Source organism: Callospermophilus lateralis, chromosome 4 (assembly GCF_048772815.1).
Source record: "Callospermophilus lateralis isolate mCalLat2 chromosome 4, mCalLat2.hap1, whole genome shotgun sequence".
NCBI classification, from domain to species: Eukaryota; Metazoa; Chordata; class Mammalia; order Rodentia; family Sciuridae; genus Callospermophilus; species Callospermophilus lateralis.
In genome coordinates, this window is record NC_135308.1 from 65,259,717 (window position 1) to 65,276,332 (window position 16,616).

General features: G+C 41.6%; 1 long non-coding RNA gene across 6 annotated transcripts in view; it reads left to right on the forward strand.

Annotated features, from left to right (window-relative positions):
• The first annotated feature begins 7,366 nt into the window (after window positions 1-7,366).
• The window catches only part of LOC143396613 (uncharacterized), a 69,977-nt gene continuing 60,727 nt past the window's right edge, over window positions 7,367-16,616 (forward strand). For 5 of the 6 annotated variants that reach the window (XR_013091113.1, XR_013091111.1, XR_013091116.1 and 2 more), the window contains exons 1-2: window positions 7,367-7,452; window positions 8,068-8,168. This is a non-coding gene — a long non-coding RNA (uncharacterized LOC143396613). Of the gene's footprint in view, window positions 7,453-8,067; window positions 8,169-12,837; window positions 13,005-16,616 lie in introns of all 6 variants that reach the window. The other variant, XR_013091112.1, reaches the window with a different exon arrangement.

A 16,616-nucleotide genomic window follows, 5' to 3' on the forward strand; every position in this document is an offset into this window, starting at 1 on the left:
CAAAACAAAATACAAAAATGGGCAATGGACTCGATAGACATTTCTGCAAAGAAGACACACAAATAGCCAAAAAGCATATAAAAAAAGTCCTCAACATTATTAGTCACTAGAAAAATGCAAATCAAGGGCTGGGGTTGTGGCTCAGAGGTAGATCACTTGTCTGGCATGCGTGAGGCACTGGATTGAATCCTCAGCACCACATAAAAATTTTTTTAAAAATAAAGATATTGTGTCCACCTATAACTAGAAAATAAATATTTTTAAAATTTGTAACCCACTTGAATCAATATGAAATATGATATGTCAAGATCATTGTAATGTTTTAAGCAACCAATAAAAAAAATGCAAATCAAAATCATAATGAGATGCCACCTCTCACCCCTCAGGATGATGGCTATTAAAAAAATTTTTTTTTAAAGAATTGGCAAGGATATAGGGAAATTGAAATCTTTACATGTTGCTGATAAGAAAGCAAATGATGTAGCCATTGTGGAAAACAGTTTGATCCTTTCTGAAAAAGTTTAACATAGATTTACCATATAATCCGGCAATTTGACCCCTAGAGATATTCCCAAAAGAACTGAAAGCAGAGATTCAAACAGATAGCTATATACTAATGCTCATAGCAGCATTATTTAGGATAGTTGAAACAGCACATGCCTATAATCCCAATGGCTTGGGAGGGTGAGACAGAAGGATCACAAGTTCAAAGCCAGCCTCAGTAATATAGCAAGGCCCTAAGCAACTCAGCAAGACTCTGTCTCAAAATTAAGAATTAAATTAAATTAAAAAGGGCTGTGGGGTGTGGCTCAGGATAAGCATCCCTGGATTCTATCCCTGGTACAAAAAAAAAAAAAAAAAAAAAAAAAAAAAAAAAAGTTGGAAACAATTCAAGTATCCATCAACAAATAAATGAATAAACAAAATGTGGTACATACATACATACAATGGAATATTATTTAGCCTTAAAAAAACAGAAGAAATTCTGATGCATGCTACAACATGAATAAAGCCTGAAAACATTGTGTTAAGCGAATGAGCCAGACATAAAAAAACAAATATTGTATGATTCTGCTTATGTAAGTTACCTAGAATAGGCAAATTAAAAAAAACAGAATTCCTAGGTTCCATCTCTAGGAAAAAAAAAAGATGGAAAATAAAAAGGAGGATCAAAGAAAGGAAGGAAGAAAATAGAAAAGAGGCTACTTAGCTGGGGAGAGGAGGAACGAGGAGTCTTTCTTTAATGGGTGCATGAAGAACATTTGGGATGATGAAGTTCTGGATGTGGATATCGGTGATAGTTGTACAACACTGATTTGTACACTTGAAAATAGCTAAAATGATAGGCTTTGTTACTATATTTTACCACAATTTTTAAAAATGGTAATAGAGCCTGAATCTAACAATAATGGAGTATATCAAGCAAATCCAAAACAGTACATCATTATCTGAAACTGACCTACACTCTTGGAAATGTCTAGGTCATAAAAGGACAAAAACAGGGAGTAGGGTGCTGTTACAGATTAACAGAGACTTAAGAAAAAGGACAAGCAAATGCCATGAGTAATCCTTGATTACATTAAAAAAAATTTTTTTTAGTTGTAGATGGACACAATACCTTTATTTATTCATTATTATGTGGTGCAAAGAGTCAAATCCAGTGCCTCACATGTGCTGGGCAAGCCCTCTACCACTGAGCTACAACCCCAGCCTTACATTTTGATTAAAAAAAAAAAGCTATAAAGGGTATTGTATGGACAATTGAGAAAAGTGAATATGAATAATGATAAAAAATTTATTATTATTATTATTATTATTTTAGGTGCTGAGGATAGAACCCAGGACCTCATACTGGCCAGGGAAGCGCTCTACCATGGAGACACATCCCAGCCCTACAACATGCTTTCAAATGGAAAGAAATATATAATGTATCTCTAGAAACAGAAAAATGTGGCAATATCAATCAATGTAGATGAAGGATTCAAAGGTATTCACTGTACCAGTATTTCCATTTTTCTATATTAGAAATAAAAAGAGGACAAAATGGGTTACTCATTTTGATTGACAAGTGACCAGGGAAGCACTGGTTTTCTGTGAATCAGTGAGCAAGGTATTGATCTTGTTGCCACATTGGTTCATCCTCTATTGAACTCACTTGGCAAGGTTCTCAGAGGGGCTGACATGGATTATTTGGGAGGTGGAAATAGATGCTCTTTCTGTCAACTGTGATTCCTCACTTTGGCTCTTGACTGCCTCCCAGGGCTTACTTCTCTGCCCACCCACAGCTTACTGTGCCACCTACCTTGACCACTTCAAGATCTACAGAGCTGTGTCTTGTGTGTGCCCAGGTTGTCAGCTCCCAAGGGCAGGGCCATGTTCATTTCTTTTAACCTTCTTATCTCAATGTTCCAACCCCTTGCTTTGTACAGAAGAGCTAAATACATAGTGGGTGCTTAGTAAATATTCTTCTATTAATTGATTACTAACTAATCCCATCAGTATAAAAATAAAGGCATATATGGAAGTATAGGTGGACAAGGTTGGGGTCGAAAAGTTTGCCCAGCTAAGTTATTAAAAGGCTGTTGGGTAGGACCTTGTGGAAGGAATGCCAAGTGTAGGGTTTGACACAACCCTAATTCTCCGTGGCAAACAGATGTTACTGGCTTAGGGAGTGATTAATACTTAGGGGTGGGGTAAAAGAAATACAGCCTTGGCAAAAGCTTATGAATACCTAAGCACAGTATGTCCCCTGCTTTGCCCTATAGGGCAACTGTTGTCTCATCCCCATGAGTTCTTCCCAAGGAATCAGGGCCAAACCAAGGATTAAGGACCTGAAAAAGGGAGTTCTCATTCTGGCTCCTTGAGTAGAGAGACACTGCCTTGGGGGACATGCACCAAGTGTGATTCAAGGAGAACAAGGCTAGGCTCTATGAAAAGGTGGGAGCAAGACCTGCCCCTGCTTTGTTCCAGAAGGAAGGTGCTGCCCACATGCTGAGCAACTTGCAGAGCTCCCAGGCCTGCTGCATTCCACCTCCAGCCCAGACACCCTGTGTTGCTGTGTTGCAGCTTGTTAAGGGAGTGTAGACTTGTCCTTCTTGTCTTGAGTAATTTTTCAGCAAGACCTAGAGGGTAAATTTCTTCTCTATTCTAGCCAGGGCTTCCAGGAGACAGACCCCTTTTCTAACATATACTTAGTATCTTGTTATTTTCTATTAAATCGTATCTTTTCACTGGCCACCAAGTATCATACTAGTATTGACACTTAGTTTCAAATCAAATCGAATATTTTTTACATAGATTCTTGTATTGTGAAGATTTCATATAAGTTCCGAGATTCCCCTCCAAAATTACAAACTTTTTGGGGAATGATGCTGTGTGCTGTTTTATAAATATGTAAATTGTCTAGTACATATACATGGTATGCAAGTCTCTGCAATAGTTAAAAATAATAAGAGGGGTTGGTCATGGTGGCCCATGTCTGTAATCCCAGTGGAGGACTGTGAGTTCAAAGCCAGCTTCAGCAAATTAGCAAGGCCCTAAGCAATTCAGCGAAACTCTGTCTCTAAATAAAATATAAAAAAGGATTGGGGATGTGGCTCAGTGGTTAAGTGCTCCTGGGTTTAACCTCTGCTAGGAAAAAAAAAAAAAAAAAATAATAATAATAATAATAATAATAGGGGCCAGGCAAAGTGGTGTACACCTGTAATCTCTGCGGTTGGGGAGGCTGAGACAGGAGGATTGCAAATTTGAAATCAGCCTCAGCAACTTAGTGAGACCTCAGCAACTTTGTGAAACCCTGTTTCAAAATTAAAAAAAAAAAAAAAAAAAAGTAAAAAGGTCTGGGGATGTAGGTCAGTGCTAAATAATAATAATAACCACAACAACAACAATAGGGAGCTACAGATATAGGTCAGTGGTTGAACACACACAACTCTGGATTCAATTCTCAAAACAACAATAAAATGTATCTATATATTCTGACATAGAAAGATTTCCAATTCATATTATTATTGTGCAGAAGAAAATAAAAGACAAAGCCAGTAGGCAAAGTAGGAAACCCTTTATGTAGAAGGAACTAGTAAAAGACACAAGGGCCTGGTCCATCCTTCCTCATATATTTCTAGCCACAGACATTTGTTACAAACTAGTGTGGTAATAACTCAGTAATTTCATGTATTTTCCTTTTTGAAAGGAATTGTAGTTAACGTCAAATAATATATCAGGCAGTTAGCATAGGACTTGTCAAAATAAGTCACAATTACATAGCACTTACATGGGGCAGACATTGCTCTGGTGCTTTACATGAATTATCATTCAATCCTCACAATAGTTTTATTAAAAAAAAACTGAGGCACATACAGACTTAGTAATTTGTCTTAAGGTCGACAGCACAGCAAGAAAATGGCAAATCCAGGATTCAAACCCAAGTCCAGCTCCAGAGCCTCTATGCCTAATCACTGTGCTGAAGGTGCTCAATAAATGTACCCCTTTCCATAACCCCTGTTTTTTTGTTTTTGTTTGTGGTTGTAGTTTTGTTTTGTTTTGGTACCAGGGATTGAAGCCAGGAACGCTTAACCACAAGTCACATCCCCAGCCCTTTTTTATTTTTTATTTACAGACAGGGTCTCACTAAGTTGCTGAGGCTGGCTTTGAATTTGCCATCCTCCTGCCTCAGCTTCCCAAGCCACTGGGATGACAGGTGTGTACCACAGCACCTGGCCCTTTCCATACTCCTTTCCTCCCTTTTCTTTGTTTCTGTATCTTGCATGTGCCTCCATGATAGCACTTTGAACACTGTGAGAAATAACCAAAAAAAAGAAAAAGAAAGAAAGAAAGAAAGAAAACCCCCAGCCTCAGCCAAATATATGGCTCCATCCTTTTATGGACTTGAAGGTTTGAGGTACCTCTAAGGAGCTACTGATGCCTTCTGGAAACTATGTGAGAGTGTTACTGAAAGAACTTGACCATTTGTTGTGACTGTATTTAGTCATGTAATATACAGAGATCTCCAGGTAAGAACCCTGAGGACAAGGTTTAGCCCCCGTCCTAGATTATATCAAGTAGAAGCTCAGCTTAGGCTAATGATGGAACAAGCATATTAAATCACTGAGGATGAGAGGTTGCCCCGATAACTTTTTGAGAAATGTAGGCATATGGTATAAGGTTTCTAGAACCCTAATTCTTGGCTTCTCAAACCCTGAGAAATTAAGATCCATGCTACCTGAAAGCAAACTAGGAAGTTTTATACAGGTCCAGATCCCTAATGGTTGCTGGAAATGACATTGTATGTAGTGCTGTTTGGGATTAAATCAATATCCCTCAAATTTGCCAGACCTATTGTCACAGCAATATGTATTCCCTGTTCACACATGGAATGTTTGCTCTCTGGCAGCCAAATGCACTTGGAACTGACAAATGATGATCTCATAAAGCAGGAAAGCTGAGCAGTTAGTCAGATGATTAACACGTTCTTAAAATGGAGGAGTTGAACATCACTTAATGAAAATATCTAAGCATTGAAGAATCAGAAGTTTCCAAACTCAGATGCAACTTAGGAACCATCATATCCAAAGTCCTTCATTTTGCAAATGGAAAACTGAAGCTTTTTTTTTTTTAAAGAGAGATGTCAGGACTTCTGGACTAAGAAAAATTTAAGTCTTTCAATAGAGTTCATTCTGGAGCAAAACTACTGTGGGCTTCTCCCTAACTCTAAGGCTTTAGTACCAGTTACAGTCATCAATTCACCTCAGGTACTTGGTGACTTCTATTCTTGTCTTAACAGTCAGTTTCAATTTTTATTTTAGTTTTTGGATTTGTTTGGTTTGGTATGGTGTTGGAACTCTGTACATGCTAAGCATGTGCTATACCACTGAGCCACAGTCCCAGACTATTTTATTTTTCTTAATTGGCTTTGTTTCCTATTCTAGAATGAAACAACATTTTATTTAATAAAATAGAATGTGTTCCCAATTTTATTTTTAAGTTTCCTGTACTGTGTTTACTTATTGTGTAAAGAAGAATCCTACCCCTCTCCCCCATAGCTCCAATGTTGCAGACTGCTCCTAACATCAGAACCACACAAACAGAAGGCTTTAGGTAGTAGGTGGGGGTTAGATGTGATCTGCATAAATTATCTGCATACCTCATGTCAAGAGATTTTTAAGGCATGGGTCCTCCAGGTGGTTTTCAGGCCTTTTTCTAAGTAATCATGCTCAGGAGATGAAATTATTTGGCAATTTGCTTATACGATTTTCAAATAATAAAAACCCAGCTATCACCCTACTGATAATTCAGCAAAAAAAAAAAAAAAAAAAAAAAAATCCTGCCTCCCATGTGTACAGTATTTTCTGGCTTGCAAAACCACCACTTAAATCTTCTCAAACAGACCTACCTTCTCACTTGGGAAGAGATGTTCTAGGGACATGGTTTCTATTGTGTCCTGACTAGCAGGACAGGACCCAGGAAACTGTGGTCCTTCTTGAGCACTCTGAACCTGGCCGCTTTTCCCACTCGTGGTTTTCTCAGTTCTAGACAAAAGCAAGGCCTCAATTTTCTGTGAGAGGCTAAAGAGGGCTGGGATTGTGGGTCAGTGATAGAGCGCTTGCCAAGCATGCATGAGGCACTGGGTTTGATTCCTGGCACCACATAAAAATAAACAAATAAAAGTATTGTGACTCCAAGGCTTCAGTACCAGCTACAGTCAGACAAAAGCAAGGCCTCAATTGTGATTTCTCATCTTAACAGTCAGTTTCAATTTTTATTTAAAAAAAACTTTTTTAAAGGCTAAAGAGGTGAGCAGGGGTCCTGAGAAGAGGAGGAAGATGAGCCCCAAGCCACGATGTTTCTCTTGGAATTCAGGAAAGCATTCCAGATTCCTAGGTTTATCAGACCCTAGTGCTAAAGACAGTCTGTAGTGGAAATCCTTTCTAACACTGCCTTGGAGGTAGGTCATTTCCTACCTTCCTTGGAGGTAGGGCCCAGAAAATATGTGTCTTGGAGCACAACACTAGAGGGAACAGTGTTAGAGTCGAATTTTATTTGACGTGGTCCTGCAGAGGCCTCACCTAGAATGGGACAATTTGGACTGTGAATCTCAGGTGAGAGTCCCTTGCTAGCTCTAAATGAACTTTTCTGAACTTCAAATTTTCTCATCAGTAAATTGGGGTTAATGATATTTCACCCTGAAAATAAAATCAGGGAAAAAAATGTAAAAATGCTTGCTCCATACAGAGCGCTCAGAAAGTGATAGCTTCATTATTAATAACCTAAGGGAAGCCTAGGGGTAACTCGGCAGGAAACCAAAAACTCTTCTGCAAAAAAGGAACCGAAATAGCTTGCTGAGCTCCACCCACCCCCGTCAGCAAGCCTTCACCGCGAGGGCCAGGCAGGAAGAGGACTCTGCCCTCCCCCAGCCTGCGGCTCGGCTCTCGGCCCGCGGAGGGCTGGGCTGAGGTGGGAGTGCGCCGGGGCTTGTTTTGCTTTAGAAAAGGGTGAGGGGATGCCCTCGGCCTTCCGCTGGGGAAGAAGGTGGAGATACTTTAGCAGAGTAACCGAAGCTCAAGGCCACCCCTAGGCCCCGGGGCGGATGGGGGGAAGTGTGCCCTTGGGCCGACTTCCCCTCCTGGCCCTGCCTGGGTCAGCTGGTCTTGTTGTGCAGGCTCCGACCCCTCCTGGTCCGGACGATGCGGGCCACAGGTCCCCAGACCCCGCTCCACGCCGCCCAGCGCCGGCCTCAGCCTCCTCCTTCCGCGGCGCGCCCTGGGCCTCCGCCTCCCGGGCCAATGCCCTGCGGCCTGGCCGCGGCCTCTTCCGCCCTACGCTGGCCCTTCCCTGCGCCAGCGTGGGCAGGGGGAAAGCCTGCTCTCCGGAATGGTCCTTCAGAGGCCATGGCCTCCTTCTTATGAAAAGAATATTCACATCCCCAGGAAGGCCTTGGCCACTGAAGGGCAGGCAGGCTGCCCGAGAAGCACCATGGCCCCACTGTGTTGGGTCTGTCCCCTGGGGGCTTTCAGAACCTCTATCAAGGTTAGGGCTCCAGGGGAACAGTGGGCCTTTTCTTCCTTTCAGAACCACCCCACCTGCGACCCTAACTGACCCTCCTCCCTTCCAGCTTGTTCAGTGGCCTCTACTGTTTGCAGACTCCACAGGAGCAGCCTATCTCATTATTTGTAAGTACTCAGAAGAAATGTTTGCATTTCCAGAAATTCCAGCCTTCAGGCCTAAATCAACCCCGCTACACAGTTCACAAACTAAGTAAAGGGGAAATGAGAAGGAACCCTGGATTCAGGAACACCGCTGTGCAACCAGAACTTTACCCAATATCTTCTCTCTTAAAACTCCCGAGACCCTGAGGGAGTGTGTAGCATCTTCCTGGCCTGGAGAAACCAAGGCTCTGAGATATTAAGAATACAGTCGTTGGGCTGGGGATGCAGCTCAAGGCAAGACACTTGGGTAGGATGCCTGAGGCCCTCCCCCTCTCCCTCGCACCCCACCCCTACCCTGGCAAATCACAACTACTGAGAGTCTGGTTTGCAAGCAGCCAATTCTTGGTGACTCAGCTTCATACCAGGACACCAAGTAGTGTCCAGATTCAAATCCCCCTGGGTTCTCTTGTTTGCTTGGGGAGCAAACATCAGGGGCAATAGATGTTCCTGGAGCAAGGTTAAAGTTCTTTCTAGCAGAGAGTGGGAGGAAGAAGGTGGGTACTTCCCACACATAAAGAAAGTCCCCCCTGTAGGAGAGTCCCCCCTGTGAGGACTGTCAAACAGTAGTTTGAGCCACCGTTTTCCACAGGCTATTGCCCACCCACCACCCCAATCTGCAAACCCCCCACACCCCCCACTTCCACCCCTGTTGCTGGGAATTGAACCCAGGGCCTTGCCCATTAAATGCTGTACCACTGGACTACACCCCCCATGCTGCTCTTTGTCATCAGATGAGTGTTCTTACTTTCCTCCAACATCTCTTCTGGAATCCCCTTCCCCTCACATCATGGGAGCAGTCTGAGAGGATTCTGACATTTTTGTGGGTGATCTTAAGTTACCAACTCTTCTCTCAGGTCTTAATTAACACTTTTCTTTGACTCCCAAGGCTCCTACAGCACTTCTACTCCCCGCTCCCCTTTTTTTTTCTTTCTTTCTTTCTTTTTTTTTTTTTTTTTTGGTAGCCCTCAGAACACCACCTATTGAAATTGCTTATTTTCTTATCTGACACCCTCTGTGGAGGTAAGTAGCTACTTGAGTGCATGAACTATGTCCTGACTATAACCTCTGCATTAAGCTGAAATTTCATAGTCCAGCTCCCAGGATGCCAGTGTTCCCCAGGATTACCATTTGGAAACCATTGAACTAGTGTTTGCAAGTTAAAGAAGGGAAAAAAGGAAATTTGGAGACTGTAAAAACCTGACCTTTAATCATCCTAACAACTGCTGGGTGTGATGGTGTGTGCCCATAGTCCCAGCTACTCTAGAAGCTGAGGTAGGAGGATCACTTGAGCCCAGAAGTTCAAGACCAGCCTGGGCAACATAGCAAGACCCCTATCCCCTAAAATAATAATCCTGACAACAATAATAGTGATTATCATTTAATCAGTGTTGATTATATAACTATATAACAGATATTGTTCTAAGTATACCAGTGCATCTGAATCACCTGGAAAATCTTCTTAAAATGCAGGTTCTGACTCAGAACATCTGGGGTGGGGCCCAAGATTCTGCATTCTTGAAAAGATCCCAGATGATAATCCATGGATCATAATTTGTATAGCAAGGCCTTGGTGTCTAAATTTATCTATCTATCTATCTATCTATCTATTTTTAATTTGGGTTGTACCCAGGGCCTTGCACTCTATCACTGAGTGACATCCCCACCCTTGATCCTATCCTCTTAATAACCTATGAAGTTGGTTCATTTTACAGATGAAGAAACCTAGAGATTTCATATATGTGTCAAAATAAAATGCTCTGGGTGTGTAGCTAGCTCAGAATTAGAGTATTTGCCTAGTTTGGACAAGGCCCTGGGTTTGATCCCTCACAGAGTAAATTAATTAATTGATTAATTAAAAAATATATTTAAAAGACTACAGGGCAGTAAGGGAAGGGAGAGACTATTTGGGAAGTGTACAATTGTAGAAAGAGAAGGTTTTAGGAAGAGGAAACAGTATTTACACAAAGCCTGGCATGCAGAGGAGATAGACAAGGACTATACACAGGTCTGTTTCACCCAGGACATACTGTGGGCCCAGTACTTGGGGCTATGAGCTTTCCAAAGGTCCTCCATATTTCAGACCTGAGAAAAAAATATTGGAACCTACATATGAAAACTGAAATTTTAATTAATAATTCCAAAATTCAAATCATTAAAAATTCTTTCAAAAATTTTACATTATAAAATCATATTTAGTGAGCAATATGGGCATATTTGAATACATTTGATAAAAATAGGGTAGGGCAAAGAACAGACTAGGCCATGGCTATGTTGAGTTTGGATGTAATCCTGAGGGCAGCTGAGAACCACTGACAGAAGCAGAGTAATGTTCTCTGTGGCTACAGTGAGGAGAATGAATTGGAGGCAAGCCAGCCTGGAGGCCCAGCGGCTAGAGACCAGATAGGCAGTTAATTTCTTCCAGACTGAAAGAGAATCTCTCCTCAGTGCCAAGATTAGCATAAAATGATAGCATTATACAACCCAATTATTATTTTATTTCTCTAGCATCAATCTGACTCAGCATTCTAAATTTACTTAAGATTTGAGGATGAGGATTTTACAAATCCTTCCTCATTAAGGCCAATGATATTACAATCTAGAAGAGGACAGGGGCACATGCTTTAAGTCAGATAGGCATGAGTTTGAACCTCAGCTCTGCTTCTTGCTACCTGCCCAACTTTGCACTAATGACTTCTCTGAGTATCAGATTCCTTACTGATATAGTGGGCATAATGCTCTCCTCACAGAATTAAGAGAGATACAATGTATATGCAGTGTCTCTCATAGAACTTATAAACGAATGCCATCATCTATGTGCCATTGTTCTGAGACCTAGTCTAGTTTTCCGTAGAAGGGTACAGAGAATGGGGTGAATAATTTAATCTTATTAATTGTCTGAGGTAAAATTAATATCCCCATTTTATAGATGAGGTCAGAAATTAGATCAGAGCTCAGTGAACTAGGGGCAGAAAGTCGGAAACCCACAAGAGCTGGTATTTCATTTTATTTTTATCTGGTGTGCACTCTCTCCAGCAGTCAACATCTGCTGTTTCCAGCACTCTATGATGGATCCAAAACCTATTCCCCTTAGTCATGGCACAAATCAGTCACGAGGATGAATGGCCTATGGCAGGTCACCAAATACTGTTTTCTGACTCCACTGAATATAATTTTCCCTCTCTCCCCAACCTTTCACAATATTCCTACTACCTCTTTGCCCCCCACCACAGCCTCTGATTTTTCCTTATTAAAGAATTTGCCTCTTTGAAATTCAGACAGAACCACCCTTGATTGGGATGCCTTCCAGGGTTCCTCCCTTTAAAGGGAATAGATAAGTAGGTCACATAGGGATGGTGGGGGAGGAAGGCAAATTCTTATGGGAGGAGGAAAAATACTGCAGATCCCATTATAATACTGCAGGAGAGGGGGAAACAAAATAAGAGGGTTTTTTGCTCTTTCTCTCATTCCCTTCCCCCTTCACAGTGACAGTCCCTGCGAGCCACTATTACAGTGGAAAGCATTTTGGAGGCAATACTGAGTTCTAAGAGTTTGGAGATATTATGAAAACTGTATTGAGCAGAAAGCTTGTCTACCTGTTGCTTTTCTACCCACCTGTCTCCTCTTCAAGCTACCCCCTCTACACTCAGGTTGCATCTTTCTCCAGTATGGAGAAGAGAAAGCTCAGCTTTTCTGGAGTTTCAAAGACTCTTGTCTGAAAGTTCAGGTCTCTGGAGCTTGGAGGCTCCCCAGTGCCAGAAAGACACTGGCTGTGACTGCCTGCAGCAGCAGCCTAGGATCCCGTTTACCAAGATGCTGTTGTGGCAACCAGAACAAGTCATAGGCTTTGCAGGATTTTGCTTCCCCGCCCCAAACCCTCTTGACTGCAGTTCACAACAAGGGGTGTGGATGAGCATTAAATTACACAGATTGCCGTGAAAAACAGAGACAGACAGGGACAGGGACAGAAGCAGGGTGCGGCATTAAAGATCCAACAGTACCAACTCCACCCTGACACACTGTCCCTCAGGACTGAGCCCCACTTGAATCATAACACTGGGCGGCCACATTTCTAGGAAACTTCAGCTAAAGGAGAAAGGGCCTGGCTGAGTGAATGAGGCTGTGTACAGATCAGGACTGGAAGCATGCATCCGGCAGACAATTGGTCCTTGGACTCCATGCCTAGGGCACGAGGCAAGCACACAAAAACAAAAAGACCAAAGGCTGATTCTCCAATCCGGGGTCAACAAACCCTCTTCCCTCCATGGTGGTTGGAGGAAACAGGAGGTTCATATCTGGTGAGGTTTAGAGGTTTCCACTCTCCTCACCTGAAGCCTGGTGAACTTCTAGTTTAGAATCTTACTGTGTCAAGATACTGGCAGCTCTTTTGCAGAGGTTGGAAGTGACACTGCAGACTTTGGGGTATGATAATCTCCCACCTGGCTCATGTTCCCATATTCCTCTTTACCCTCCCTTCCCTGTTTCCAAGGTGCTGCAGATTACACAGGGATACTAAGTCCCTTCTGCTCTTCTTCCTTCACTCTGTAGAATGAGTCCCTCCTATCTCTTAGATGTCGGTAACCCAGGTGCCCTATGAGAAATTTGCAGCTTTTAGTGGCTCTCTTCTCTCCCACAGATCACATTAAAAGCAGTACTGGGTGACAGAAGAGAGACATCCATCTTCACCTGGGTTCTTCATTATGCTTAATCTCCCCAGTGGGGTAGATCTGTCAAAAACACCTCATTCCCAGGCTGGAGTAATCCAGAGCCATCTCTCAACTGAGTGGGTGTAAATCCCCACAGGTATGTAGCAGGCAAGTAGCAGCAGTGACAGGATGGTGGTGCCTTGAATTGAAACAAGAAGTTTGAACTTGTGAGACTTAAGATCCTTTGTGTTCTCAAAAAGCCACTAGCAGCTCCTTCTCCAGCCTGGACTGCTTGACTGGCCAACATCTCCACCCGGTCCTGGGTAGGCTGCCTTATCTAGGTCTAGTGCAAGTGCTAGCCTTGGCATATCTAGGACTACCTGGGAGAAAGGTTCTAGTCTTGAATCTTCTGTATCCCCCATCCATCAGTAATTCATGCATCTAAGAAGAGGTTCTAAAACTTTAGTATGCATCAAATCACCAGGGGGCCTGTTAAAATATAGTAGCTCCCTCTGAGGGATATATTCCAAGACTCCTAGTTGATGCCTGAAACTGTAACAGTACCAAGCTCCATATATACTATGTTATTTTTTTTCCTATACATACATATCTATAATAAGCTTTTATCTATTCACTTGAAGAAAGCACTGTATGGATTCTCTTTGGCATATCTGAATTACCAGCATCACTACTCTTGTCCTTTGGAGCAGTTATTAAGTAATATAAAGGTTGCTTTAACCCAAGGACTGTGATACTGCAATAGTTAGCCAACATAGATAACCAGCATGGCCACTAAGTGACTAATGGACAGGTAGCCTAGACAACATGGAGATGTTGGACAAAAGAATGATTCATATCCTAGGTGGGAGGGTGTGAGATTTTATCATGCTATTCAGAAAAACACACAATTTAAAATTTATGAATTTTTTATTTCTGGAATTTTCCATTTAAAATTTTTAAAAAATATTTATTTTTTAGATGTAGTTGGACACAATATCTTCATTTTACTTGTTTTTAAGTGGTGCTGAGGATCAAACCCAGGGCCTCACACATGCTAGGCAAGCACTCTACCGCTGAGCCACAACCCCAGCCCCTCCACTTAACTATTTTGACCATGGTTGACCTCATGAACTGTTTTCTCAGGAAGTAAAACCTTGGAATAGAGGGTAGGTACTGATTGCTAGGCCTCATACCCAGGGTTTCTGATTTGATAGGTTTGGAATGGGGGCTGAGAATTTATATTTCTAACAATTCCAAAGTGATAGGATGCTGTTTTAGGATTCACATCTGAAAACCAGTGACTTAGAGTATAACAAAAAGAAACCCTAGGTTTGAGTCCTACCCCTGCCACTTTCTGTTCTGAGATCTTATACTTGACTTCTGAGCTTCATTCAGTTCCTCATCCATCAAAGAGGTGGGGACATAGCGTAGTGGTACAGCACCCCTGTATTCAATTCCCAGTACCCCCAAAACAAAACCAAGGGCTTTGTTCTATAACTAGTTCACTGGGGAGAAACTGACAAATAACTCTGGTGAATAATGGTCTTTGCTCTGTAGAGGCACCTGGGCTCTCAGACGAAGGTCCTGGAAAGGAGTGAGCAAGGAGTTGAGAGGACTCAATTGCACCATGAGTTTGCTTTCGTTTCATTTTGCTCTACCACTGAGCTACATTCTTTTAAAAATCTTTTATTTTGAGACAGGGTCTCACCAAGTTGCTGAGGTTAGCCTTGAACTTGTGATCCTTCTGCTTTAGTCTCTTGAAGAGCTGGGACTTACAGGTGTATGCCACTGTGTCCAGCTAGATTGCATCTATTATTTGAAAGACCCTTTCACTGTGCAGGGGAAATTGGGTATCAGGGCTGGGTATGTGTCTTAGTGGTAGAGCACTTGCTTCATATGCTGTATGCTCTAATTTTTTAAATAAGTAGTCTTTCAGTGAACATCCTTGCATATCTGAGCACATCCTAGGTTGGATCCCCAGCACCACAAAAAAATAAGTAAGTCAACAAACTTTGTCTCCTTTTTATCAGATACTCTACCTAATACTGAGGCTGACTTTGGGCAGGTCATATATGAGGATTCTAAGGCCCAGTTAAGCTCATCTCATACCTCAGTTTCCTCTATAAAACAAGGGCTTCAGGCCAGGTGTGGTAGTGCACACCTGTAAGCTCAGCTATTCAGGAGCCTGAGGCAGGAGTATCACAAGTTTGAGGCTGGTCTGAGCAACTTCATGAGACAGACAGACACACACACACACACACACACACACAATGTATATATATATAAAGTGTCCCATATTCAGAAATCTACTCATTTGCATGTAGACACAACTGCTTTTTAAATCTTTTTTAAACTACAGGTTTTTTTCTATTCTAAATATAATATATGGGTTGGTAGAAAATATGCAAAGGAAATAAAAAGTAAAGTAAAAGAAGAAAGTGAGTCATTCATAAACCCAGAAATAACTAGTAAGCATTTTGATATATTTCCTGCCAGTAGTTAAATTCTCATATTTATTCTATATAACTTTTTTATTAGTTGCTCAATACAGTACAATGATCTTGACATATCTTACATTTGATTTAAATGGGGTATGAATTCTCATTTTTCCACGTGTACAGATTGCAGGATCATATTGGTTATACAGTCACGTATATACATACAACAAAACTAGTGTCTGTTGTATTCTGCTCCCCTTCCTATCCCCCGCTCCACTCCCCTCCCCTCCCATCACCTCTCTCTACCCAATCTACTGTGACACATTTCTCTCTCTCTTTTTTCTTCCCCCTCACACCATCATATATGTATTTTGTATAATGATGAGGGTCTCCTTCCATCTTCCATGCAATAACCCTCTATATAATTTTTAAAGGAATTCAAGGTTAACTGTTTATGCAATTCTATATTTAACTTGATGTGATTCATGTTTTGGTATTCTTTTAACTATTCTTTGAAAACATACACACAAAAAATTATTCCATAGTATCCATTCACAGATGCCTCAAACTTTAACCATCCATTTGTTATTGTATGCTCCAATTTTTTCTATAAGTAGTCTTTCAGTGAACATCCTTGCATATCTGAACACATTTCTGATTTTCTTAGATAGAAACAAAAAAGTCTCTTGACACATACTACTGAATTGTTTTCTGAAGTCCTATTTGAAAAATACTTCCAGAAGAGACTTCTGGTTTCTGGCTCTGCATGTAAGGAGCTTGGGAGTAGCCATTTCTGTCTTAACAACAGAACTGAAAAATCAATAATTTTTCTTGGATATAACAGACAGCTGAGTATATAGGGCAAACCAAAGCCTCCACAACTGGAAAGATAGTCAGGTGAATACAGGGAGTCATGGCTTAACAGAGCAGACTCAAGGTGCAAATCTCTATAGAAGTCAGCACCAGATAGGAAAAGCAGAACTGTATTGATGAATTGCCAGAGCCTCGGAGTGGACAAATATGAGAGGTTAGAACTCCAGAGGCACCCAGTCATGAGGTGAGAATAAGGGGAAAACTTTTGTGAGTTTTATCTCTAGGAAACCCACCAAGTTCTCACATTAAATGTTGGAGTAAAGTCTCATGTTTCTGGTGGAAAGCGGAAGAAGGAATCATTTTGAAATGCATTAGAGCATTCTGGTATTTTCATTTATTATTTTTCTGTTTTGTTTTTGGTACTGGGGATTGAACTCAGGGGCACTCTACCACTGAGCTGCATCCCCAACCCTTTTAATATCATTTATTTTGAGACAGGGTCCCAAAGTTGTCCAAGC